The sequence below is a fragment of the Pelobates fuscus genome, chromosome 4 (assembly GCF_036172605.1).
Source record: "Pelobates fuscus isolate aPelFus1 chromosome 4, aPelFus1.pri, whole genome shotgun sequence".
NCBI lineage: Eukaryota > Metazoa > Chordata > Amphibia > Anura > Pelobatidae > Pelobates > Pelobates fuscus.
Window position 1 is genome coordinate 4178299 of NC_086320.1, and position 26626 is coordinate 4204924.

The 26626-nt window shown below is 50.7% G+C and overlaps 1 protein-coding gene across 4 annotated transcripts in view; it reads right to left on the minus strand.

Moving 5' to 3' along the window:
- CFAP20 (cilia and flagella associated protein 20) overlaps nt 1-15373 on the minus strand; it is a 60131-nt gene extending 44758 nt beyond the window's left edge. For 2 of the 4 annotated variants that reach the window (XM_063450921.1, XM_063450918.1), the window contains exon 1: nt 15191-15373. The gene's annotated coding sequence lies outside the window, so the exon portion shown is untranslated. Of the gene's footprint in view, nt 1-10051; nt 10065-15190 lie in introns of those variants that run through there. The other 2 variants (XM_063450924.1, XM_063450923.1) reach the window with 2 other exon arrangements.
- Nucleotides 15374-26626: the final 11253 nt, after the last annotated feature.

Sequence of the window (26626 nt, forward strand, 5' to 3'; positions counted from 1 at the left end):
GGCAGTCAGTCAGTATGGGGGTCCCAGCAGGAGTAGTGTTTACCTGGCTCTGTATCTGGGGGGCAGTCAGTCAGTATGGGGAGTCCCAGCAGGAGTAGTGTTTACCTGGCTCTGTATCTGGGGTGCAGTCAGTCAGTATGGGGGTCCCAGCAGGAGTAGTGTTTACCTGGCTCTGTATCTGGGGGCAGTCAGTCAGTATGGGGGTCCCAGCAGGAGTAGTGTTTACCTGGCTCTGTATCTGGGGGGCAGTCAGTCAGTATGGGGGTCCCAGCAGGAGTAGTGTTTACCTGGCTCTGTATCTGGGGGCAGTCAGTCAGTATGGGGGTCCCAGCAGGAGTAGTGTTTACCTGGCTCTGTATCTCGGGTGCAGTCAGTCAGTATGGGGGTCCCAGCAGGAGTAGTGTTTACCTGGCTCTGTATCTGGGGGCAGTCAGTCAGTATGGGGGTCCCAGCAGGAGTAGTGTTTACCTGGCTCTTTATCTGGGGTGCAGTCAGTCAGTATGGGGGGTCCCAGCAGGAGTAGTGTTTACCTGGCTCTGTATCTGGGGTGCAGTCAGTCAGTATGGGGGTCCCAGCAGGAGTAGTGTTTACCTGGCTCTGTATCTGGGGTGCAGTCAGTCAGTATGGGGGTCCCAGGAGGAGTAGTGTTTACCTGGCTCTGTATCTGGGGGCAGTCAGTCAGTATGGGGGTCCCAGCAGGAGTAGTGTTTACCTGGCTCTGTATCTGGGGGGCAGTCAGTCAGTATGGGGGTCCCAGCAGGAGTAGTGTTTACCTGGCTCTGTATCTGGGGGCAGTCAGTCAGTATGGGGGTCCCAGCAGGAGTAGTGTTTACCTGGCTCTGTATCTGGGGGGCAGTCAGTCAGTATGGGGTCCCAGCAGGAGTAGTGTTTACCTGGCTCTGTATCTGGGGGGCAGTCAGTCAGTATGGGGGGTCCCAGCAGGAGTAGTGTTTACCTGGCTCTGTATCTGGGGGGCAGTCAGTCAGTATGGGGGTCCCAGCAGGAGTAGTGTTTACCTGGCTCTTTATCTGGGGTGCAGTCAGTCAGTATGGGGGGTCCCAGCAGGAGTAGTGTTTACCTGGCTCTGTAACTGGGTGCAGTCAGTCAGTATGGGGGTCCCAGCAGGAGTAGTGTTTACCTGGCTCTGTATCTGGGGGGCAGTCAGTCAGTATGGGGGGTCCCAGCAGGAGTAGTGTTTACCTGGCTCTGTATCTGGGGGGCAGTCAGTCAGTATGGGGGTCCCAGCAGGAGTAGTGTTTACCTGGCTCTGTATCTGGGGTGCAGTCAGTCAGTATGGGGGTCCCAGCAGGAGTAGTGTTTACCTGGCTCTGTATCTGGGTGCAGTCAGTCAGTATGGGGGTCCCAGCAGGAGTAGTGTTTACCTGGCTCTGTATCTGGGGTGCAGTCAGTCAGTATGGGGGTCCCAGCAGGAGTAGTGTTTACCTGGCTCTGTATCTGGGTGCAGTCAGTCAGTATGGGGGTCCCAGCAGGAGTAGTGTTTACCTGGCTCTGTATCTGGGGTGCAGTCAGTCAGTATGGGGGTCCCAGCAGGAGTAGTGTTTACCTGGCTCTGTATCTGGGGTGCAGTCAGTCAGTATGGGGGGTCCCAGCAGGAGTAGTGTTTACCTGGCTCTGTATCTGGGGTGCAGTCAGTCAGTATGGGGGGTCCCAGCAGGAGTAGTGTTTACCTGGCTCTGTATCTGGGGTGCAGTCAGTCAGTATGGGGGTCCCAGCAGGAGTCGTGTTTACCTGGCTCTGTATCTGGGGTGCAGTCAGTCAGTATGGGGGTCCCAGCAGGAGTAGTGTTTACCTGGCTCTGTATCTGGGGTGCAGTCAGTCAGTATGGGGGTCCCAGCAGGAGTAGTGTTTACCTGGCTCTGTATCTGGGGTGCAGTCAGTCAGTATGGGGGGTCCCAGCAGGAGTAGTGTTTACCTGGCTCTGTATCTGGGGGTCAGTCAGTATGGGGGGTCCCAGCAGGAGTAGTGTTTACCTGGCTCTGTATCTGGGAGGCAGTCAGTCAGTATGGGGGTCCCAGCAGGAGTAGTGTTTACCTGGCTCTGTATCTGGGGTGCAGTCAGTCAGTATGGGGGGTCCCAGCAGGAGTAGTGTTTACCTGGCTCTGTATCTGGGGGGGCAGTCAGTCAGTATGGGGGTCCCAGCAGGAGTAGTGTTTACCTGGCTCTGTATCTGGGGTGCAGTCAGTCAGTATGGGGGGTCCCAGCAGGAGTAGTGTTTACCTGGCTCTGTATCTGGGGGTCAGTCAGTCAGTATGGGGGTCCCAGCAGGAGTAGTGTTTACCTGGCTCTGTATCTGGGGTGCAGTCAGTCAGTATGGGGGGTCCCAGCAGGAGTAGTGTTTACCTGGCGCTGTATCTGGGGGTCAGTCAGTCAGTATGGGGGTCCCAGCAGGAGTAGTGTTTACCTGGCTCTGTATCTGGGGTGCAGTCAGTCAGTATGGGGGGTCCCAGCAGGAGTAGTGTTTACCTGGCTCTGTATCTGGGAGGCAGTCAGTCAGTATGGGGGGTCCCAGCAGGAGTAGTGTTTACCTGGCTCTGTATCTGGGGGTGCAGTCAGTCAGTATGGGGGGTCCCAGCAGGAGTAGTGTTTACCTGGCTCTGTATCTGGGGGTCAGTCAGTCAGTATGGGGGGTCCCAGCAGGAGTAGTGTTTACCTGGCTCTGTATCTGGGGTGCAGTCAGTCAGTATGGGGGTCCCAGCAGGAGTAGTGTTTACCTGGCTCTGTATCTGGGGGTCAGTCAGTATGGGGGGTCCCAGCAGGAGTAGTGTTTACCTGGCTCTGTATCTGGGGGTCAGTCAGTCAGTATGGGGGGTCCCAGCAGGAGTAGTGTTTACCTGGCTCTGTATCTGGGGGGGCAGTCAGTCAGTATGGGGGTCCCAGCAGGAGTAGTGTTTACCTGGCTCTGTATCTGGGGTGCAGTCAGTCAGTATGGGGGGTCCCAGCAGGAGTAGTGTTTACCTGGCTCTGTATCTGGGGGTCAGTCAGTCAGTATGGGGGTCCCAGCAGGAGTAGTGTTTACCTGGCTCTGTATCTGGGGTGCAGTCAGTCAGTATGGGGGGTCCCAGCAGGAGTAGTGTTTACCTGGCGCTGTATCTGGGGGTCAGTCAGTCAGTATGGGGGTCCCAGCAGGAGTAGTGTTTACCTGGCTCTGTATCTGGGGTGCAGTCAGTCAGTATGGGGGGTCCCAGCAGGAGTAGTGTTTACCTGGCTCTGTATCTGGGAGGCAGTCAGTCAGTATGGGGGTCCCAGCAGGAGTAGTGTTTACCTGGCTCTGTATCTGGGGTGCAGTCAGTCAGTATGGGGGGTCCCAGCAGGAGTAGTGTTTACCTGGCTCTGTATCTGGGGGGGCAGTCAGTCAGTATGGGGGGTCCCAGCAGGAGTAGTGTTTACCTGGCTCTGTATCTGGGGGTGCAGTCAGTCAGTATGGGGGTCCCAGCAGGAGTAGTGTTTACCTGGCTCTGTATCTGGGGGGCAGTCAGTCAGTATGGGGGTCCCAGCAGGAGTAGTGTTTACCTGGCTCTGTATCTGGGGTGCAGTCAGTCAGTATGGGGGGTCCCAGCAGGAGTAGTGTTTACCTGGCTCTGTATCTGGGGGTCAGTCAGTCAGTCAGTATGGGGGTCCCAGCAGGAGTAGTGTTTACCTGGCTCTGTATCTGGGGGGCAGTCAGTCAGTATGGGGGGTCCCAGCAGGAGTAGTGTTTACCTGGCGCTGTATCTGGGGGTCAGTCAGTCAGTATGGGGGTCCCAGCAGGAGTAGTGTTTACCTGGCTCTGTATCTGGGGTGCAGTCAGTCAGTATGGGGGGTCCCAGCAGGAGTAGTGTTTACCTGGCTCTGTATCTGGGAGGCAGTCAGTCAGTATGGGGGTCCCAGCAGGAGTAGTGTTTACCTGGCTCTGTATCTGGGGTGCAGTCAGTCAGTATGGGGGGTCCCAGCAGGAGTAGTGTTTACCTGGCTCTGTATCTGGGGGGGCAGTCAGTCAGTATGGGGGGTCCCAGCAGGAGTAGTGTTTACCTGGCTCTGTATCTGGGGGTGCAGTCAGACAGTATGGGGGTCCCAGCAGGAGTAGTGTTTACCTGGCTCTGTATCTGGGGGGGCAGTCAGTCAGTATGGGGGGTCCCAGCAGGAGTAGTGTTTACCTGGCTCTGTATCTGGGGGTGCAGTCAGTCAGTATGGGGGTCCCAGCAGGAGTAGTGTTTACCTGGCTCTGTATCTGGGGGGCAGTCAGTCAGTATGGGGGTCCCAGCAGGAGTAGTGTTTACCTGGCTCTGTATCTGGGGTGCAGTCAGTCAGTATGGGGGGTCCCAGCAGGAGTAGTGTTTACCTGGCTCTGTATCTGGGGGTCAGTCAGTCAGTCAGTATGGGGGTCCCAGCAGGAGTAGTGTTTACCTGGCTCTGTATCTGGGGTGCAGTCAGTCAGTATGGGGGGTCCCAGCAGGAGTAGTGTTTACCTGGCGCTGTATCTGGGGGTCAGTCAGTCAGTATGGGGGTCCCAGCAGGAGTAGTGTTTACCTGGCTCTGTATCTGGGGTGCAGTCAGTCAGTATGGGGGGTCCCAGCAGGAGTAGTGTTTACCTGGCTCTGTATCTGGGAGGCAGTCAGTCAGTATGGGGGTCCCAGCAGGAGTAGTGTTTACCTGGCTCTGTATCTGGGGTGCAGTCAGTCAGTATGGGGGGTCCCAGCAGGAGTAGTGTTTACCTGGCTCTGTATCTGGGGGGGCAGTCAGTCAGTATGGGGGGTCCCAGCAGGAGTAGTGTTTACCTGGCTCTGTATCTGGGGGTGCAGTCAGACAGTATGGGGGTCCCAGCAGGAGTAGTGTTTACCTGGCTCTGTATCTGGGGGGCAGTCAGTCAGTATGGGGGTCCCAGCAGGAGTAGTGTTTACCTGGCTCTGTATCTGGGGTGCAGTCAGTCAGTATGGGGGGTCCCAGCAGGAGTAGTGTTTACCTGGCTCTGTATCTGGGGGGCAGTCAGTCAGTATGGGGGTCCCAGCAGGAGTAGTGTTTACCTGGCTCTGTATCAGGGGGCAGTCAGTCAGTATGGGGGGTCCCAGCAGGAGTAGTGTTTACCTGGCTCTGTATCTGGGAGGCAGTCAGTCAGTATGGGGGGGTCCCAGCAGGAGTAGTGTTTACCTGGCTCTGTATCTGGGGGGCAGTCAGTCAGTATGGGGGGACCCAGCAGGAGTAGTGTTTACCTGGCTCTGTATCTGGGGTGCAGTCAGTCAGTATGGGGGTCCCAGGAGGAGTAGTGTTTACCTGGCTCTGTATCTGGGGGCAGTCAGTCAGTATGGGGGTCCCAGCAGGAGTAGTGTTTACCTGGCTCTGTATCTGGGGGGCAGTCAGTCAGTATGGGGGTCCCAGCAGGAGTATTGTTTACCTGGCTCTGTATCTGGGGGCAGTCAGTCAGTATGGGGGGTCCCAGCAGGAGTAGTGTTTACCTGGCTCTGTATCTGGGGGGCAGTCAGTCAGTATGGGGGTCCCAGCAGGAGTAGTGTTTACCTGGCTCTTTATCTGGGGTGCAGTCAGTCAGTATGGGGGGTCCCAGCAGGAGTAGTGTTTACCTGGCTCTGTAACTGGGTGCAGTCAGTCAGTATGGGGGTCCCAGCAGGAGTAGTGTTTACCTGGCTCTGTATCTGGGGGGCAGTCAGTCAGTATGGGGGGTCCCAGCAGGAGTAGTGTTTACCTGGCTCTGTATCTGGGGGGCAGTCAGTCAGTATGGGGGTCCCAGCAGGAGTAGTGTTTACCTGGCTCTGTATCTGGGGTGCAGTCAGTCAGTATGGGGGTCCCAGCAGGAGTAGTGTTTACCTGGCTCTGTATCTGGGGTGCAGTCAGTCAGTATGGGGGTCCCAGCAGGAGTAGTGTTTACCTGGCTCTGTATCTGGGGTGCAGTCAGTCAGTATGGGGGGTCCCAGCAGGAGTAGTGTTTACCTGGCTCTGTATCTGGGAGGCAGTCAGTCAGTCAGTATGGGGGTCCCAGCAGGAGTAGTGTTTACCTGGCTCTGTATCTGGGGTGCAGTCAGTCAGTATGGGGGTCCCAGCAGGAGTAGTGTTTACCTGGCTCTGTATCTGGGGGGCAGTCAGTCAGTATGGGGGTCCCAGCAGGAGTAGTGTTTACCTGGCTCTGTATCTGGGGGTGCAGTCAGTCAGTATGGGGGTCCCAGCAGGAGTAGTGTTTACCTGGCTCTGTATCTGGGGGGCAGTCAGTCAGTATGGGGGTCCCAGCAGGAGTAGTGTTTACCTGGCTCTGTATCTGGGGTGCAGTCAGTCAGTATGGGGGGTCCCAGCAGGAGTAGTGTTTACCTGGCTCTGTATCTGGGAGGCAGTCAGTCAGTATGGGGGTCCCAGCAGGAGTAGTGTTTACCTGGCTCTGTATCTGGGGTGCAGTCAGTCAGTATGGGGGGTCCCAGCAGGAGTAGTGTTTACCTGGCTCTGTATCTGGGGGGGCAGTCAGTCAGTATGGGGGGTCCCAGCAGGAGTAGTGTTTACCTGGCTCTGTATCTGGGGGTGCAGTCAGACAGTATGGGGGTCCCAGCAGGAGTAGTGTTTACCTGGCTCTGTATCTGGGGGGCAGTCAGTCAGTATGGGGGTCCCAGCAGGAGTAGTGTTTACCTGGCTCTGTATCTGGGGTGCAGTCAGTCAGTATGGGGGGTCCCAGCAGGAGTAGTGTTTACCTGGCTCTGTATCTGGGGGGCAGTCAGTCAGTATGGGGGTCCCAGCAGGAGTAGTGTTTACCTGGCTCTGTATCAGGGGGCAGTCAGTCAGTATGGGGGGTCCCAGCAGGAGTAGTGTTTACCTGGCTCTGTATCTGGGAGGCAGTCAGTCAGTATGGGGGGTCCCAGCAGGAGTAGTGTTTACCTGGCTCTGTATCTGGGGGGCAGTCAGTCAGTATGGGGGGACCCAGCAGGAGTAGTGTTTACCTGGCTCTGTATCTGGGGTGCAGTCAGTCAGTATGGGGGTCCCAGGAGGAGTAGTGTTTACCTGGCTCTGTATCTGGGGGCAGTCAGTCAGTATGGGGGTCCCAGCAGGAGTAGTGTTTACCTGGCTCTGTATCTGGGGGGCAGTCAGTCAGTATGGGGGTCCCAGCAGGAGTATTGTTTACCTGGCTCTGTATCTGGGGGCAGTCAGTCAGTATGGGGGGTCCCAGCAGGAGTAGTGTTTACCTGGCTCTGTATCTGGGGGGCAGTCAGTCAGTATGGGGGTCCCAGCAGGAGTAGTGTTTACCTGGCTCTTTATCTGGGGTGCAGTCAGTCAGTATGGGGGGTCCCAGCAGGAGTAGTGTTTACCTGGCTCTGTAACTGGGTGCAGTCAGTCAGTATGGGGGTCCCAGCAGGAGTAGTGTTTACCTGGCTCTGTATCTGGGGGGCAGTCAGTCAGTATGGGGGGTCCCAGCAGGAGTAGTGTTTACCTGGCTCTGTATCTGGGGGGCAGTCAGTCAGTATGGGGGTCCCAGCAGGAGTAGTGTTTACCTGGCTCTGTATCTGGGGTGCAGTCAGTCAGTATGGGGGTCCCAGCAGGAGTAGTGTTTACCTGGCTCTGTATCTGGGGTGCAGTCAGTCAGTATGGGGGTCCCAGCAGGAGTAGTGTTTACCTGGCTCTGTATCTGGGGTGCAGTCAGTCAGTATGGGGGGTCCCAGCAGGAGTAGTGTTTACCTGGCTCTGTATCTGGGAGGCAGTCAGTCAGTCAGTATGGGGGTCCCAGCAGGAGTAGTGTTTACCTGGCTCTGTATCTGGGGTGCAGTCAGTCAGTATGGGGGGTCCCAGCAGGAGTAGTGTTTACCTGGCTCTGTATCTGGGAGGCAGTCAGTCAGTATGGGGGTCCCAGCAGGAGTAGTGTTTACCTGGCTCTGTATCTGGGGTGCAGTCAGTCAGTATGGGGGGTCCCAGCAGGAGTAGTGTTTACCTGGCTCTGTATCTGGGGGTCAGTCAGTATGGGGGGTCCCAGCAGGAGTAGTGTTTACCTGGCTCTGTATCTGGGAGGCAGTCAGTCAGTATGGGGGTCCCAGCAGGAGTAGTGTTTACCTGGCTCTGTATCTGGGGTGCAGTCAGTCAGTATGGGGGGTCCCAGCAGGAGTAGTGTTTACCTGGCTCTGTATCTGGGGGTGCAGTCAGTCAGTATGGGGGTCCCAGCAGGAGTAGTGTTTACCTGGCTCTGTATCTGGGGTGCAGTCAGTCAGTATGGGGGTCCCAGCAGGAGTAGTGTTTACCTGGCTCTGTATCTGGGGGTCAGTCAGTATGGGGGGTCCCAGCAGGAGTAGTGTTTACCTGGCTCTGTATCTGGGGTGCAGTCAGTCAGTATGGGGGGTCCCAGCAGGAGTAGTGTTTACCTGGCTCTGTATCTGGGAGGCAGTCAGTCAGTATGGGGGTCCCAGCAGGAGTAGTGTTTACCTGGCTCTGTATCTGGGGTGCAGTCAGTCAGTATGGGGGTCCTAGCAGGAGTAGTGTTTACCTGGCTCTGTATCTGGGGTGCAGTCAGTCAGTATGGGGGGTCCCAGCAGGAGTAGTGTTTACCTGGCTCTGTATCTGGGAGGCAGTCAGTCAGTATGGGGGTCCCAGCAGGAGTAGTGTTTACCTGGCTCTGTATCTGGGGTGCAGTCAGTCAGTATGGGGGTCCCAGCAGGAGTAGTGTTTACCTGGCTCTGTATCTGGGGTGCAGTCAGTCAGTATGGGGGGTCCCAGCAGGAGTAGTGTTTAACTGGCTCTGTATCTGGGGGTCAGTCAGTATGGGGGGTCCCAGCAGGAGTAGTGTTTACCTGGCTCTGTATCTGGGAGGCAGTCAGTCAGTATGGAGGTCCCAGCAGGAGTAGTGTTTACCTGGCTCTGTATCTGGGGTGCAGTCAGTCAGTATGGGGGGTCCCAGCAGGAGTAGTGTTTACCTGGCTCTGTATCTGGGGGTGCAGTCAGTCAGTATGGGGGTCCCAGCAGGAGTAGTGTTTACCTGGCTCTGTATCTGGGGTGCAGTCAGTCAGTATGGGGGTCCCAGCAGGAGTAGTGTTTACCTGGCTCTGTATCTGGGGGTCAGTCAGTATGGGGGGTCCCAGCAGGAGGAGTGTTTACCTGGCTCTGTATCTGGGAGGCAGTCAGTCAGTATGGGGGTCCCAGCAGGAGTAGTGTTTACCTGGCTCTGTATCTGGGGGGGCAGTCAGTCAGTATGGGGGTCCCAGCAGGAGTAGTGTTTACCTGGCTCTGTATCTGGGGTGCAGTCAGTCAGTATGGGGGGTCCCAGCAGGAGTAGTGTTTACCTGGCTCTGTATCTGGGGGTCAGTCAGTCAGTATGGGGGTCCCAGCAGGAGTAGTGTTTACCTGGCTCTGTATCTGGGGTGCAGTCAGTCAGTATGGGGGGTCCCAGCAGGAGTAGTGTTTACCTGGCGCTGTATCTGGGGGTCAGTCAGTCAGTATGGGGGTCCCAGCAGGAGTAGTGTTTACCTGGCTCTGTATCTGGGGTGCAGTCAGTCAGTATGGGGGGTCCCAGCAGGAGTAGTGTTTACCTGGCTCTGTATCTGGGAGGCAGTCAGTCAGTATGGGGGTCCCAGCAGGAGTAGTGTTTACCTGGCTCTGTATCTGGGGTGCAGTCAGTCAGTATGGGGGGTCCCAGCAGGAGTAGTGTTTACCTGGCTCTGTATCTGGGGGGGCAGTCAGTCAGTATGGGGGGTCCCAGCAGGAGTAGTGTTTACCTGGCTCTGTATCTGGGGGTGCAGTCAGTCAGTATGGGGGTCCCAGCAGGAGTAGTGTTTACCTGGCTCTGTATCTGGGGGGCAGTCAGTCAGTATGGGGGTCCCAGCAGGAGTAGTGTTTACCTGGCTCTGTAACTGGGGGTCAGTCAGTCAGTATGGGGGTCCCAGCAGGAGTAGTGATAACCTGGCTCTGTATCTGGGAGGCAGTCAGTCAGTATGGGGGGTCCCAGCAGGAGTAGTGTTTACCTGGCTCTGTATCTGGGGTGCAGTCAGTCAGTATGGGGGTCTCAGCAGGAGTAGTGTTTACCTGGCTCTGTATTCGGGGTGCAGTCAGTCAGTATGGGGGTCCCAGCAGGAGTAGTGTTTACCTGGCTCTGTGTCTCGGGGTGCAGTCAGTCAGTATGGGGGGTCCCAGCAGGAGTAGTGTTTACCTGGCTCTGTATCTGGGAGGCAGTCAGTCAGTATGGGGGTCCCAGCAGGAGTAGTGTTTACCTGGCTCTGTATCTGGGAGGCAGTCAGTCAGTATGGGGGTCCCAGCAGGAGTAGTGTTTACCTGGCTCTGTATCTGGGGTGCAGTCAGTCAGTATGGGGGTCCCAGCAGGAGTAGTGTTTACCTGGCTCTGTATCTGGGGTGCAGTCAGTCAGTATGAGGGTCCCAGCAGGAGTAGTGTTTACCTGGCTCTGTATCTGGGGTGCAGTCAGTCAGTATGGGGGTCCCAGCAGGAGTAGTGTTTACCTGGCTCTGTATCTGGGGGCAGTCAGTCAGTATGGGGGGTCCCAGCAGGAGTAGTGTTTACCTGGCTCTGTATCTGGGAGGCAGTCAGTCAGTATGGGGGTCCCAGCAGGAGTAGTGTTTACCTGGCTCTGTATCTGGGGTGCAGTCAGTCAGTATGGGGGTCCCAGCAGGAGTAGTGTTTACCTGGCTCTGTAACTGGGGGTCAGTCAGTCAGTATGGGGGTCCCAGCAGGAGTAGTGATAACCTGGCTCTGTATCTGGGAGGCAGTCAGTCAGTATGGGGGGTCCCAGCAGGAGTAGTGTTTACCTGGCTCTGTATCTGGGGTGCAGTCAGTCAGTATGGGGGTCTCAGCAGGAGTAGTGTTTACCTGGCTCTGTATTCGGGGTGCAGTCAGTCAGTATGGGGGTCCCAGCAGGAGTAGTGTTTACCTGGCTCTGTGTCTCGGGGTGCAGTCAGTCAGTATGGGGGGTCCCAGCAGGAGTAGTGTTTACCTGGCTCTGTATCTGGGAGGCAGTCAGTCAGTATGGGGGTCCCAGCAGGAGTAGTGTTTACCTGGCTCTGTATCTGGGAGGCAGTCAGTCAGTATGGGGGTCCCAGCAGGAGTAGTGTTTACCTGGCTCTGTATCTGGGGTGCAGTCAGTCAGTATGGGGGTCCCAGCAGGAGTAGTGTTTACCTGGCTCTGTATCTGGGGTGCAGTCAGTCAGTATGAGGGTCCCAGCAGGAGTAGTGTTTACCTGGCTCTGTATCTGGGGTGCAGTCAGTCAGTATGGGGGTCCCAGCAGGAGTAGTGTTTACCTGGCTCTGTATCTGGGAGGCAGTCAGTCAGTATGGGGGGGTCCCAGCAGGAGTAGTGTTTACCTGGCTCTGTATCTGGGGTGCAGTCAGTCAGTATGGGGGGTCCCAGCAGGAGTAGTGTTTACCTGGCTCTGTATCTGGGGTGCAGTCAGTCAGTATGGGGGTCCCAGCAGGAGTAGTGTTTACCTGGCTCTGTATCTGGGAGGCAGTCAGTCAGTATGGGGGTCCCAGCAGGAGTAGTGTTTACCTGGCTCTGTATCTGGGGTGCAGTCAGTCAGTCAGTATGGGGGTCCCAGCAGGAGTAGTGTTTACCTGGCTCTGTATCTGGGGGTCAGTCAGTATGGGGGTCCCAGCAGGAGTAGTGTTTACCTGGCTCTGTATCTGGGGGGGCAGTCAGTCAGTATGGGGGGTCCCAGCAGGAGTAGTGTTTACCTGGCTCTGTATCTGGGGGGGCAGTCAGTCAGTATGGGGGTCCCAGCAGGAGTAGTGTTTACCTGGCTCTGTATCTGGGGGGCAGTCAGTCAGTATGGGGGTCCCAGCAGGAGTAGTGTTTACCTGGCTCTGTATCTGGGGTGCAGTCAGTCAGTATGAGGGTCCCAGCAGGAGTAGTGTTTACCTGGCTCTGTATCTGGGAGTCAGTCAGTCAGTATGGGGGGTCCCAGCAGGAGTAGTGTTTACCTGGCTCTGTATCTGGGAGTCAGTCAGTCAGTATGGGGGGTCCCAGCAGGAGTAGTGTTTACCTGGCTCTGTATCTGGGGGGCAGTCAGTCAGTATGGGGGGTCCCAGCAGGAGTAGTGTTTACCTGGCTCTGTATCTGGGGTGCAGTCAGTCAGTATGGGGGTCCCAGCAGGAGTAGTGTTTACCTGGCTCTGTATCTGGGGGGTCAGTCAGTCAGTATGGGGGGTCCCAGCAGGAGTAGTGTTTACCTGGCTCTGTATCTGGGGGGCAGTCAGTCAGTATGGGGGTCCCAGCAGGAGTAGTGTTTACCTGGCTCTGTATCTGGGGGGCAGTCAGTCAGTATGGGGGTCCCAGCAGGAGTAGTGTTTACCTGGCTCTGTATCTGGGGGGCAGTCAGTCAGTATGGGGGGTCCCAGCAGGAGTAGTGTTTACCTGGCTCTGTATCTGGGGTGCAGTCAGTCAGTATGGGGGGGTCCCAGCAGGAGTAGTGTTTACCTGGCTCTGTATCTGGGGGGCAGTCAGTCAGTATGGGGGGTCCCAGCAGGAGTAGTGTTTACCTGGCTCTGTATCTGGGGTGCAGTCAGTCAGTATGGGGGGTCCCAGCAGGAGTAGTGTTTACCTGGCTCTGTATCTGGGGTGCAGTCAGTCAGTATGGGGGGTCCCAGCAGGAGTAGTGTTTACCTGGCTCTGTATCTGGGGGTGCAGTCAGTCAGTATGGGGGTCCCAGCAGGAGTAGTGTTTACCTGGCTCTGTATCTGGGGGTCAGTCAGTATGGGGGTCCCAGCTGGAGTAGTGTTTACCTGGCTCTGTATCTGGGGTGCAGTCAGTCAGTATGGGGGTCCCAGCAGGAGTAGTGTTTACCTGGCTCTGTATCTGGGGGGCAGTCAGTCAGTATGGGGGTCCCAGCAGGAGTAGTGTTTACCTGGCTCTGTATCTGGGGGGCAGTCAGTCAGTATGGGGGTCCCAGCAGGAGTAGTGTTTACCTGGCTCTGTATCTGGGGGGCAGTCAGTCAGTATGGGGGTCCCAGCAGGAGTAGTGTTTACCTGGCTCTGTATCTGGGTGCAGTCAGTCAGTATGGGGGTCCCAGCAGGAGTAGTGTTTACCTGGCTCTGTATCTGGGGGTCAGTCAGTATGGGGGTCCCAGCAGGAGTAGTGTTTACCTGGCTCTGTATCTGGGTGCAGTCAGTCAGTATGGGGGTCCCAGCAGGAGTAGTGTTTACCTGGCTCTGTATCTGGGGTGCAGTCAGTCAGTATGGGGGTCCCAGCAGGAGTAGTGTTTACCTGGCTCTGTATCTGGGGTGCAGTCAGTCAGTATGGGGGTCCCAGCAGGAGTAGTGTTTACCTGGCTCTGTATCTGGGGTGCAGTCAGTCAGTATGGGGGTCCCAGCAGGAGTAGTGTTTACCTGGCGCTGTATCTGGGGGTCAGTCAGTCAGTATGGGGGTCCCAGCAGGAGTAGTGTTTACCTGGCTCTGTATCTGGGGGGCAGTCAGTCAGTATGGGGGGGTCCCAGCAGGAGTAGTGTTTACCTGGCGCTGTATCTGGGGGTCAGTCAGTCAGTATGGGGGTCCCAGCAGGAGTAGTGTTTACCTGGCTCTGTATCTGGGGTGCAGTCAGTCAGTATGGGGGTCCCAGTAGGAGTAGTGTTTACCTGGCTCTGTATCTGGGGGTGCAGTCAGTCAGTATGAGGGTCCCAGCAGGAGTAGTGTTTACCTGGCTCTGTATCTGGGGTGCAGTCAGTCAGTATGGGGGTCCCAGCAGGAGTAGTGTTTACCTGGCTCTGTATCTGGGGGTGCAGTCAGTCAGTATGAGGGTCCCAGCAGGAGTAGTGTTTACCTGGCGCTGTATCTGGGGGTCAGTCAGTCAGTATGGGGGTCCCAGCAGGAGTAGTGTTTACCTGGCTCTGTATCTGGGGGGCAGTCAGTCAGTATGGGGGGGTCCCAGCAGGAGTAGTGTTTACCTGGCTCTGTATCTGGGGTGCAGTCAGTCAGTATGGGGGTCCCAGCAGGAGTAGTGTTTACCTGGCTCTGTATCTGGGGGTCAGTCAGTATGGGGGTCCCAGCAGGAGTAGTGTTTACCTGGCTCTGTATCTGGGTGCAGTCAGTCAGTATGGGGGTCCCAGCAGGAGTAGTGTTTACCTGGCTCTGTATCTGGGAGGCAGTCAGTCAGTATGGGGGGTCCCAGCAGGAGTAGTGTTTACCTGGCTCTGTATCTGGGAGGCAGTCAGTCAGTCAGTATGGGGGTCCCAGCAGGAGTAGTGTTTACCTGGCTCTGTATCTGGGAGGCAGTCAGTCAGTATGGGGGTCCTAGCAGGAGTAGTGTTTACCTGGCTCTGTATCTGGGGTGCAGTCAGTCAGTATGGGGGGTCCCAGCAGGAGTAGTGTTTACCTGGCTCTGTATCTGGGGGTCAGTCAGTATGGGGGTCCCAGCAGGAGTAGTGTTTACCTGGCTCTGTATCTGGGTGCAGTCAGTCAGTATGGGGGTCCCAGCAGGAGTAGTGTTTACCTGGCTCTGTATCTGGGGGTCAGTCAGTCAGTATGGGGGGTCCCAGCAGGAGTAGTGTTTACCTGGCTCTGTATCTGGGAGGCAGTCAGTCAGTATGGGGGTCCCAGCAGGAGTAGTGTTTATCTGGCTCTGTATCTGGGGGTCAGTCAGTCAGTATGGGGGGTCCCAGCAGGAGTAGTGTTTACCTGGCTCTGTATCTGGGAGGCAGTCAGTCAGTATGGGGGGTCCCAGCAGGAGTAGTGTTTACCTGGCTCTGTATCTGGGGGTCAGTCAGTATGGGGGTCCCAGCAGGAGTAGTGTTTACCTGGCTCTGTATCTGGGTGCAGTCAGTCAGTATGGGGGTCCCAGCAGGAGTAGTGTTTACCTGGCTCTGTATCTGGGGGTCAGTCAGTCAGTATGGGGGGTCCCAGCAGGAGTAGTGTTTACCTGGCTCTGTATCTGGGAGGCAGTCAGTCAGTATGGGGGTCCCAGCAGGAGTAGTGTTTATCTGGCTCTGTATCTGGGGGTCAGTCAGTCAGTATGGGGGGTCCCAGCAGGAGTAGTGTTTACCTGGCTCTGTATCTGGGAGGCAGTCAGTCAGTATGGGGGTCCCAGCAGGAGTAGTGTTTACCTGGCTCTGTATCTGGGAGGCAGTCAGTCAGTATGGGGGTCCCAGCAGGAGTAGTGTTTACCTGGCTCTGTATCTGGGGTGCAGTCAGTCAGTATGGGGGTCCCAGCAGGAGTAGTGTTTACCTGGCTCTGTATCTGGGAGGCAGTCAGTCAGTATGGGGGTCCCAGCAGGAGTAGTGTTTACCTGGCTCTGTGTCTCGGGGTGGGGAGGTGATGTATCGCTGACAGTGGCTGTAGCGCTGTCTCTGGGTCAGGGTCCAGGCTGGGGCTCGCGCTGCTCTCTGGGAGCCGTTGCTATGGTCTCTCACTAGGCCACTGTTGCCGGAGTGACGCCTCTTCCTCCCCGCGCGTTGCTATGACTCCCAGGCCCCGCCCCCCAGCCGAGCGCTGTTTACAATACACACACGATCTCTGTGGAGACGCGAGACCGGAAACGCGCAGAGACTGAGCGTCATATTACGTCACACGCACAGCGTGACCGCCGCCATGTTTGATGTGGGCAGCTGCCCTGACTGTGATAAACTTTATATCATCCAACCCCTCCATTAATAAATAAATTAATATCTAATACCGCCATTTATAACGTAAAGTTCATATAATCCATTCCAGCCGTAAAGAGAGATAATATTCCATCTTACCATTACCCCTGGGATATCGCCATTTATAACGTAAATTTATAGCGTAAAGTTCATATAATCCATTCCAGCCGTAAAGAGAGATAATATTCCATCTTACCATTACCCCCGGGATATCGCCATTTATAACGTAAATTTATAGCGTAAAGTTCATATAATCCATTCCAGGCGTAAAGAGAGATAATATTCCATCTTACCATTACCCCCGGGATATCGCCATTTATAACGTAAATTTATAGCGTAAAGTTCATATAATCCATTCCAGCCGTAAAGAGAGATAATATTCCATCTTACCATTACCCCCGGGATATCGCCATTTATAACGTAAATTTATAACGTAAAGTTCATATAATCCATTCCAGGCGTAAAGAGAGATAATATTCCATCTTACCATTACCCCCGGGATATCGCCATTTATAACGTAAATTTATAGCGTAAAGTTCATATAATCCATTCCAGCCGTAAAGAGAGATAATATTCCATCTTACCATTACCCCCGGGATATCGCCATTTATAACGTAAATTTATAGCGTAAAGTTCATATAATCCATTCCAGCCGTAAAGAGAGATAATATTCCATCTTACCATTACCCCCGGGATATCGCCATTTATAACGTAAATTTATAACGTAAAGTTCATATAATCCATTCCAGGCGTAAAGAGAGATAATATTCCATCTTACCATTACCCCCGGGATATCGCCATTTATAACGTAAATTTATAACGTAAAGTTCATATAATCCATTCCAGCCGTAAAGAGAGTTAATATTCCATCTTACACTTATCCCCGGGATATCGCCATGTATAATGTAAATTTATAACGTAAAGTTCATATAATCCATTCCAGGCGTAAAGAGAGTTAATATTCCATCTTACCATTACCTCCGGGATATCGCCATTTATAACGTAAATTTATAACGTAAAGTTCATATAATCCATTCCAGCCGTAAAGAGAGTTAATATTCCATTTTACCATTACCCCCGGGATATCGCCATTTATAACGTAAATTTATAACGTAAGGTTCATATAATCCATTCCAGCCGTAAAGAGAGTTAATATTCCATCTTACCATTACCCCCGGGATATCGCCATGTATAACGTAAATTTATAACGTAAAGTTCATATAATCCATTCCAGCCGTAAAGAGAGTTAATATTCCATCTTACCATTACCCCCGGGATATCGCCATGTATAACGTAAATTTATAACGTAAAGTTCATATAATCCATTCCAGCCGTAAAGAGAGTTAATATTCCATCTTACCATTACCCCGGGATATCGCCATTTATAACGTAAATTTATAACGTAAAGTTCATATAATCCATTCCAGCCGTAAAGAGAGATAATATTCCATCTTACCATTACCCCTGGGATATCGCCATTTATAACGTAAATTTATAACGTAAAGTTCATATAATCCATTCCAGCCGTAAAGAGAGTTAATATTCCATCTTACCATTACCTCCGGGATATCGCCATTTATAACGTAAATTTATAACGTAAAGTTCATATAATCCATTCCAGCCGTAAAGAGAGTTAATATTCCATCTTACCATTACCCCCGAGATATCGCCATTTATAACGTAAATTTATAACGTAAAGTTCATATAATCCATTCCAGCCGTAAAGAGAGTTAATATTCCATCTTACCATTACCCCCGGGCTGTCGCCATTTATAACGTAAATTTATAACGTAAAGTTCATATAATCCATTCCAGCCGTAAAGAGAGATAATATTCCATCTTACCATTACCCCCGGGATATCGCCATTTATAACGTAAATTTATAACGTAAAGTTCATATAATCCATTCCAGACGTAAAGAGAGATAATATTCCATCTTACCATTACCCCCGGGATATCGCCATTTATAACGTAAATTTATAACGTAAAGTTCATATAATCCATTCCAGGCGTAAAGAGAGATAATATTCTGTAACGGATCACCTGGCAACCCGACTGGGTACCTCCATTGATGGATGCACCTAGCTCTTCCCGAGGGCTCCAAGCACTCCAGCAGACACCATAACCACCGTAGACTCCTTCAGCGAGCAAAACAGGAACAAGCTCTTAAAAGAACTTAGTAGTGATTATAACAAGGGAATATGCAGAGCATAGCAATCCCTTGTAGCAGATTCCCCCAATAAGAGACAGGACTCCAAATTGAGGGTGAAGTAGAACTGATTTACTGGGGCTACCTGCCCGGCTTTTATGCAGGTCTCCCACCTGGTGGACACTCCCCTAGGGGACCAGATGGAAGACTGTCAAACATATTGGACATTGACCAATCACAAGCTTACAATCCCACAATGCATCACAATCCCTCCTCTCTGTCCTGGAGATAATTGGGAAGTAATCCAATTATCTCCAAGGACAGAGGCAAAGCTCCATTGACCACATGGCAGACAAAGGACAATAAAAGACATCAAATTACATACTGTTACATTTATCACATAGAACATACCCATTCTACCTATCCCCAGATAGCTTAGATCTGAGCGCACATTATTACCGGATGGCGCTCAGATCACATACATACAGTTCAATCGCCATGGAGCCAAAGTCTTTCATACAATCTTTCAGTATACGGCTGGGCTCCATGGCATAGATACCTGGGGTAGCATGGTTTAAACAGTAAAGTACCAAATGGACTGGTGTTCGGATAATTGACTTCAGGTAGGAGAAGGGAGGTCGGCGGCTCAGCGGTGTTCGTGACTTTAACAGTCCGCAGAAAGGTACAAACCAGCCTTTCTGCAGGGAAAAAGAACAGTGTTAAACATGGGGACATGGGGAGCAGGCGAGCAACCAGGCTTATCCAGTGGCCAGTTGCGAGGTTGGTTCCGCCACATTTCTCCCCTTTACCAATCAGACTAACAGGGTATCTGGTTAGTCCAGCAACCCACCCACAACACATAATCAACAGAGTGACCCACCCACAAGAATTGTTTACTGCACCTGGGGTAGTGGGTAGCTTGTCCATGTCCAGAGGCTCCGCCATGGCTGTAGGGGGTGCTAGGATTTTCGCAGTATTTAAGGCGTAAAGAGAGAGAGGTGCATTTGCACTACTTGCCCTTGAGAAAGGCGGTTAGACCGCCGAAACGCGCCTTGGTCAACTTTTTTGATACACTTAGTAATGATTTGACGTTTTTTTCATTAATTACTTTTTCAACTGACTGTATTGACAGCTTGCTGGATACCCCGTGTTTAGAGATCCTGGAATTAACGATTAGGATATAGGAGCCTGTGTGGTGACAGAGCTCTCTCTCAAACTCTGTCTAGATTTAGTTTTTCCACAGTGTTTTGTTTCCTCTACCCTTTATCTTCCTGTCCTTTCGATTTATCTCCTTGTGGAAATATTAGACATATTAGCTTTTTCACAACTGGAAGCTTATACTGATAATAGAACGTACCATAGGAACTTTTGGACTTTTTAGGGGTAACTTAGGTCTTATTATCCCTAGTTTGCTTATTAGGGGAAGGCATGTTGCTGTCCTTTGGCTTTAACTAATTACGGATAGGCTGGATCTCCTTGGGGAATTTTTTTCTTTGTAACCACTTTCTTAACATTTGCAACCATGATCAGATGTTTCATTCAAACCATTTAATAGTTGTATTTGTGTGATACATTGTTCTATATTCCTCTATACAAGGAGTATGCCTTATTGTTTTGCCAGTTAGATCTACAGTCTTTTTTTTTTCTCTTTTAACCCTCACTATCTAGGGTGACAGTGTATGTTTTGTGTATGTACGTGTGGGAGATGTCAAGTATATTTTTGTTCCATTAAAGTTTTGTTATTTTTAGCTACAATTACTTGATACTCAATCTGGGGGTAGTGGTTGTGAGGTGAAGTACCCCGTATCTACGAGGAGCTCCCCTCATCACCTTTCTTTTGTCTTTCCCTGTGATACATATTGCCGCTGGGGATCAGGGCCGACAGCCCAGAATCCCTGTAGGGCCGGTAGAGAGACCGCCGTCCCATCTCCACCTGCCATCTGTGGGTCTTCCCAGGACCAGTCTGTGAAGTCTCTCAATATTTGCGAGTAAAGACCACCTGCTTCCACACCTGGCAACTCCGGCTGCTGCTGGGGATCAGGGCTGGGTGCCCAGCATCCCGGTGGGCCCGGTGGAGAGACCTCAGTCCCATCTCCACCTACCTGTTGTGGTTCCTCACAGGACCAGTCTATGAGGAGCCCTACTTGGGGTTCCTCCGGCCGCCTCAGGGGAAGATGGCTAACCTCCTCGGATGCAGCCTCTACTCGGCTGCTGTAACACTCCTTTCGCTGAGCATAGTCTCTCTCTTTCGCCAGTCAGAATTCTCTGTCCAGCCTTGTGTTTCGCTCGGCCGTGACCTGGTTACAGATCGCCCGGCGTATCTCCATGAGTACATCATCCCCATACTGGGCCACTCGCTGCCTCACCTCGGTCAGCCAATCATCTTTAGAGCCAGAGCCTTCCATACCGGTCTGCTCCAAGTCGCTGGATACCTCTGCTCCCAGGGGTGCTGCACAAGTGCTAGCGTTGCCCTCAATTTGTAACTCCAAGGAATGGTGTTGCCCTCTAGCTGTCCTCCTGGGCTGTGGGAATGATCCCGCCACTTGCCACCAATTGTAACGGACCGTTTCAGCACACAAGGGGCACACAATACGTTTAGGCGATATTCCCCTTCCAAATACACATACAGATGCTGCAAGCACCAATCTCCCGAATTGCAAACACATGACTACTCAAACTCCCGAACAGGAAACACACGAATTCACCAACTCCCCGAACACACGAATGCTGGCAGTCGGACTGTAACTGCATACAATCCAATTCCCCCCAAGAACGAGACGATACTTCGTTTGAGGATCAAGCAGAACTGATTTACTGGGACTACCTGCCCGGTTTTTATGCAGGTCTCCCACCTGGTGGGCACTCCCCTAGGGGACCAGAGGGAACACTGGGAAACATATTGGACATTGACTAATCACAAGCTTACAATCCCACAATGCATCACAATCCCTCCTCTCTGTCCTGGAGATAATTGGGAAGTAATCCAATTATCTCCAAGGACAGAGGCAAAACTCCATTAACCACATGGCAGACAAAGGACAATAAAAGACATAAAATTACATACTGTTACATTTATCACATAGAACATACACATTCTACCTATCCCCAGATAGCTTAGATCTGAGCGCACATTATTACCGGATGGCGCTCAGATCACATACATACAGTTCAATCGCCATGGAGCCAAAGTCTTTCATACAGTCTTTCAGTATACGGCTGGGCTCCATGGCATAGCTATCTGGGGTAACATGGTTTAAACATGCTAGTACCAGCTAGTACACAGCCTATCGCCATTATATCGATATCCAGCAAGAACAGCCTACCGCCATTATATTGATATCCAGCTAGTACACAGCCTACCGCCATTATATCGATATCCAGCTAGTACAGCCTACCGCCATTATATCGATATCCAGCTAGTACAGCCTACCGCCATTATATCGATATCCAGCTAGTACAGCCTACCGCCATTATATCGATATCCAGCTAGTACAGCCTACCGCCATTATATCGATATCCAGCTAGTACACAGCCTACCACCATTATATCGATATCCAGCTAGTACACAGCCTACCGCCATTATATCGATATCCAGCTAGTACACAGCCTACCGCCATTATATCGATATCCAGCTAGTACACAGCCTACCACCATTATATCGATATCCAGCTAGTACACAGCCTACCACCATTATATCGATATCCAGCTAGTACAGCCTACCGCCATTATATCGATATCCAGCTAGTACACAGCCTACCACCATTATATCGATATCCAGCTAGTACAGCCTACCGCCGTTATATCGATATCCAGCTAATACAGCCTACTCCCATTATATCGATATTGTCATGCCTTAAGCCTCCCGATGTCTCCTCATGCTTCCGGGTTTGACGGAGCTTAGCCACACCCCCTTTGACGCGGTCTGCTATTTAATGCGACCGCACCAGCTGATAGACGCTGGATTATTGAGCCGCGTACCGCGCCTAACTCAACGGCTCACATACCTCGCTGAGACGACCACATGCTACCGGACCAGACTGGAGGATTATTCAAGTCCCCAACATCTCTCCTCATCATCGACTAGTGCCTGCTCTCTCTTCAACCATTCACTGAAGCAACCGCCTCTGAGGAGAGCTGGGGAAACAATCTCTCTACTTCTGGAAGCTAAGTATCTTAAAGTCTCTGAGATAAGAGCTAACAATGCTAAAGTCTTTATTTCAACTTATTAAAGTCTGCTATCAAGTTGTCCAGCAATCCTGCTACAGCTTTCCTCAAATCAAGTATTATTCAAGTTCAGCTGTACCTGTCTTGCTACAGAAAGTCTTTATTGCAACTTACTAAAGTCTGCTATCAAGTTGTTCAGCAATCCTGCTACAGCTTTCCGCAAATCAAGTATTGTTCAAGTTCAGCTGTACCTGTCTTGCTACAGGTAATCTTATTTCTTCATACTAAAGTCTGCTATCAAGTTGTCCAGCAAGCCTGCTACAGCTTTCCTCAAATCAAGTATTATTCGAGTTCAGCTGTACCTGTCTTGCTACAGATAATTCCAATGTATACAATCTCTTATAATTTGAACTGTTAACAAGAATAACGGACTCTAATGAATTCTGAACCTTGTCATTGCTAACTGAAGCAAACCGTTTATTATTTAAAGAAACAGTACCTGTAATTCTGGAACTGAAGTCTCAGTTCCATCTAAGTGTCTTAATAAAATATCAAAGTCCTAAGAAATCTGCAGTTGTGTTCCACATCATTTACTGTAAACGTGACAGAATAATCCAGCCATTGTAATGGAACCAGCAGATTTCGATTCTAAAGTATTGTTGCTGAATCAACGAGTCGATTCACTTAACCAAGGTGTGCAAGACCTGCAGGTTACAAATGAAAGAATTCTCACTTATGTCAAAGACTTACAAACACATACTCCTGATACTGTTCTGCACTCAATTAGCGATCCTGCTGTATGTAACCCTGAAAAATTCTATGGTGATCGTTCCAAATATAAGGAGTTTTTTTATTCCTGCAAATTATTGATTGCTTTAAAACCTAGATCTTATCCCACAGAAAGATCTAAGGTTTTTTCAGTTATCTCATTTCTGAGAGGTGAACCTATGTCCTGGGCCCATTCCTTTTTGGACAATGATGACCCCATCTTAGATTCACTGGAGGAATTCTTTAAAGCCATGTCTCTTCTCTATGAAGAACCATACAAACAAAATACTGCTGAATTAACAATTAGAACCTTGCTGCAAAAACATAGACCCGTTGAAGATTATATCGCTGAATTTAAAAGATGGGCAGTAGAAACGCAATGGAATGACATCGCATAGCGCAACCAATTTCGAATCGGTTTATCTGAAGCTGTAAAGGATGAACTATCCAGAATACAACTCCCTACTACTTTGAACGCTCTGATTCATCTATCGATCAGCATTGACAGAAGGCTTAGAGAAAGAAAGGCAGAAAAGGCTCTCTCAACTTCAATTGGGAAAAAATCATTTCATCCTCCAAAGCCCTCTGACAACTCATCCTTACCAACCGAACCTATGGAAATAGGGGTAATAAGAAGTCCCCTCACTCCTGAAGAGAAAAATCGACGACGTATATTAAACCTCTGCATGTATTGTGCCTCTCAAGTTCATTTGGTATCTGATTGCCCCTTATTGAAACGGATAAAGGGCAGTAGGCAGACTCATGCCTCTTCCATCCTAAGTGTACTCCCCTCTACAGCAAATACTCAAATGTCCCCTATCATTCTCATATTACAGTGGGACAATGAAAGAATTATGACCAAGGCTGTCATCGATTCCGGTGCAAATGGAGTATTCATGACGCGGTCTGCTATTTAATGCGACCGCACCAGCTGATAGACGCTGGATTATTGAACCGCGTACCGCGCCTAACTCAACGGCTCACATACCTCGCTGAGACGACCACATGCTACCGGACCGGACTGGAGGATTATTCAAGTCCCCAACATCTCTCTTCATCATCGACTAGTGCCTGCTCTCTCTTCAACCATTCACTGAAGCAACCGCCTCTGAGGAGAACTGGGGAAACAATCTCTCTACTTCTGGAAGCTAAGTATCTTAAAGTCTCTGAGATAAGAGCTAACAATGCTAAAGTCTTTATTTCAACTAACTAAAGTCTGCTATCAAGTTGTTCAGCAATCCTGCTACAGCTTTCCGCAAATCAAGTATTATTCAAGTTCAGCTGTACCTGTCTTGCTACAGATAGTCTTATTTCTTCTTACTAAAGTCTGCTATCAAGTTGTCCAGCAAGCCTGCTACAGCATCCCTCAAAACAAGTACTATTTAAGTTCTGCTGCACCTGTCTTGCTACTGATAATTCCAATGTATACAATCTCTTATAATTTGAACTGTTAACAAGAATAACGGACTCTAATAAATTCTGAACCTTGTCATTGCTAACTGAAGCAAACCGTTTATTATTTAAAGAAACAGTAGCTGTAATTCTGGAACTGAAGTCTCAGTTCCATCTAAGTGTCTTAATAAAATATCAAAGTCCTAAGAAATCTGCAGTTGTGTTCCACATCATTTACTGTAAACGTGACAGATATCCAGCTAGTACAGCCTACCACCATTATATCGATATCCAGCTAGTACAGCCTACCGCCATTATATCGATATCCAGCTAGTACACAGCCTACCGCCATTATATCGATATCCAGCTAGTACACAGCCTACTCCCATTATATCGATATCCAGCTTGTACACAGCCTACCGCCATTATATCGATATCCAGCTAGTACAGCCTACCGCGATTATATCGATATCCAGCTAGTACACAGCCTACCCCCATTATATCGATATCCAGCTAGTACACAGCCTACCGCCATTATATCGATATCCAGCTAGTACAGCCTACCGCCATTATATCGATATCCAGCTAGTACACAGCCTACCGCCATTATATCGATATCCAGCTAGTACAGCCTACCGCCATTATATCGATATCCAGCTAGTACAGCCTACCGCCATTATATCGATATCCAGCTAGTACAGCCTACCGCCATTATATCGATATCCAGCTAGTACACAGCCTACCGCCATTATATTGATATCCAGCTAGTACACAGCCTACTGCCATTATATCGATATCCAGCTAGTACAGCCTACCGCCATTATATCGATATCCAGCAAGTACACAGCCTACCGCCATTATATCGATATCCAGCTAGTACAGCCTACCGCCATTATATCGATATCCAGCTAGTACACAGCCTACCGCCATTATATTGATATCCAGCTAGTACAGCCTACCCCCATTATATTGATATCCAGCTACTACACAGCCTACTGCCATTATATCGATATCCAGCTAGTACACAGCCTACCACCATTATATTGATATCCAGCTAGTACAGCCTACCGCCATTATATCGATATCCAGCTAGTACACAGCCTACCACCATTATATCGATATCCAGCTAGTACACAGCCTACCACCATTATATTGATATCCAGCTAGTACAGCCTACCGCCATTATATCGATATCCAGCTAGTACAGCCTACCGCCATTATATCGATATCCAGCTAGTACAGCCTACCGCCATTATATTGATATCCAGCTAGTACACAGCCTACCACCATTATATCGATATCCAGCTAGTACACAGCCTACCGCCATTATATTGATATCCAGCTAGTACACAGCCTACCGCCATTATATCGATATCCAGCTAGTACACAGCCTACCACCATTATATCGATATCTAGCTAGTACACAGCCTACCGCCATTATATTGATATCCAGCTAGTACACAGCCTACCACCATTATATCGATATCTAGCTAGTACACAGCCTACCGCCATTATATTGATATCCAGCTAGTACACAGCCTACCGCCATTATATCGATATCCAGCTAGTACACAGCCTACTGCCATTATATTGATATCCAGCTAGTACACAGCCTACCGCGATTATATCGATATCCAGCTAGTACAGCCTACCACCATTATATCGATATCCAGCTAGTACAGCCTACCCCCATTATATCGATATCCAGCTAGTACACAGCCTACCGCCATTATATCGATATCCAGCTAGTACACAGCCTACCGCGATTATATCGATATCCAGCTACTACAGCCTACCGCCATTATATCGATATCCAGCTAGTACACAGCCTACCGCCATTATATCGATATCCAGCTAGTACACAGCCTACCGCCATTATATCGATATCCAGCTAGTACAGCCTACCGCCATTATATCGATATCCAGCTAGTACACAGCCTACCGCCATTATATTGATATCCAGCTAGTACAGCCTACCCCCATTATATTGATATCCAGCTACTACACAGCCTACCGCCATTATATCGATATCCAGCTAGTACAGCCTACCGCCATTATATCGATATCCAGCTAGTACACAGCCTACCGCCATTATATTGATATCCAGCTAGTACAGCCTACCCCCATTATATTGATATCCAGCTAGTACAGCCTACCGCCATTATATCGATATCCAGCTAGTACAGCCTACCCCCATTATATCGATACCCAGCTAGTACAGCCTACCGCCATTATATCGATATCCAGCTAGTACACAGCCTACCCCCATTATATCGATATCCAGCTAGTACAGCCTACCGCCATTATATCGATATCCAGCTAGTACAGCCTACCGCCATTATATCGATATCCAGCTAGTACAGCCTACCGCCATTATATCGATATCCAGCTAGTACAGCCTACCGCCATTATATCGATATCCAGCTAGTACACAGCCTACCGCCATTATATTGATATCCAGCTAGTACACAGCCTACTGCCATTATATCGATATCCAGCTAGTACAGCCTACCGCCATTATATCGATATCCAGCAAGTACACAGCCTACCGCCATTATATCGATATCCAGCTAGTACAGCCTACCGCCATTATATCGATATCCAGCTA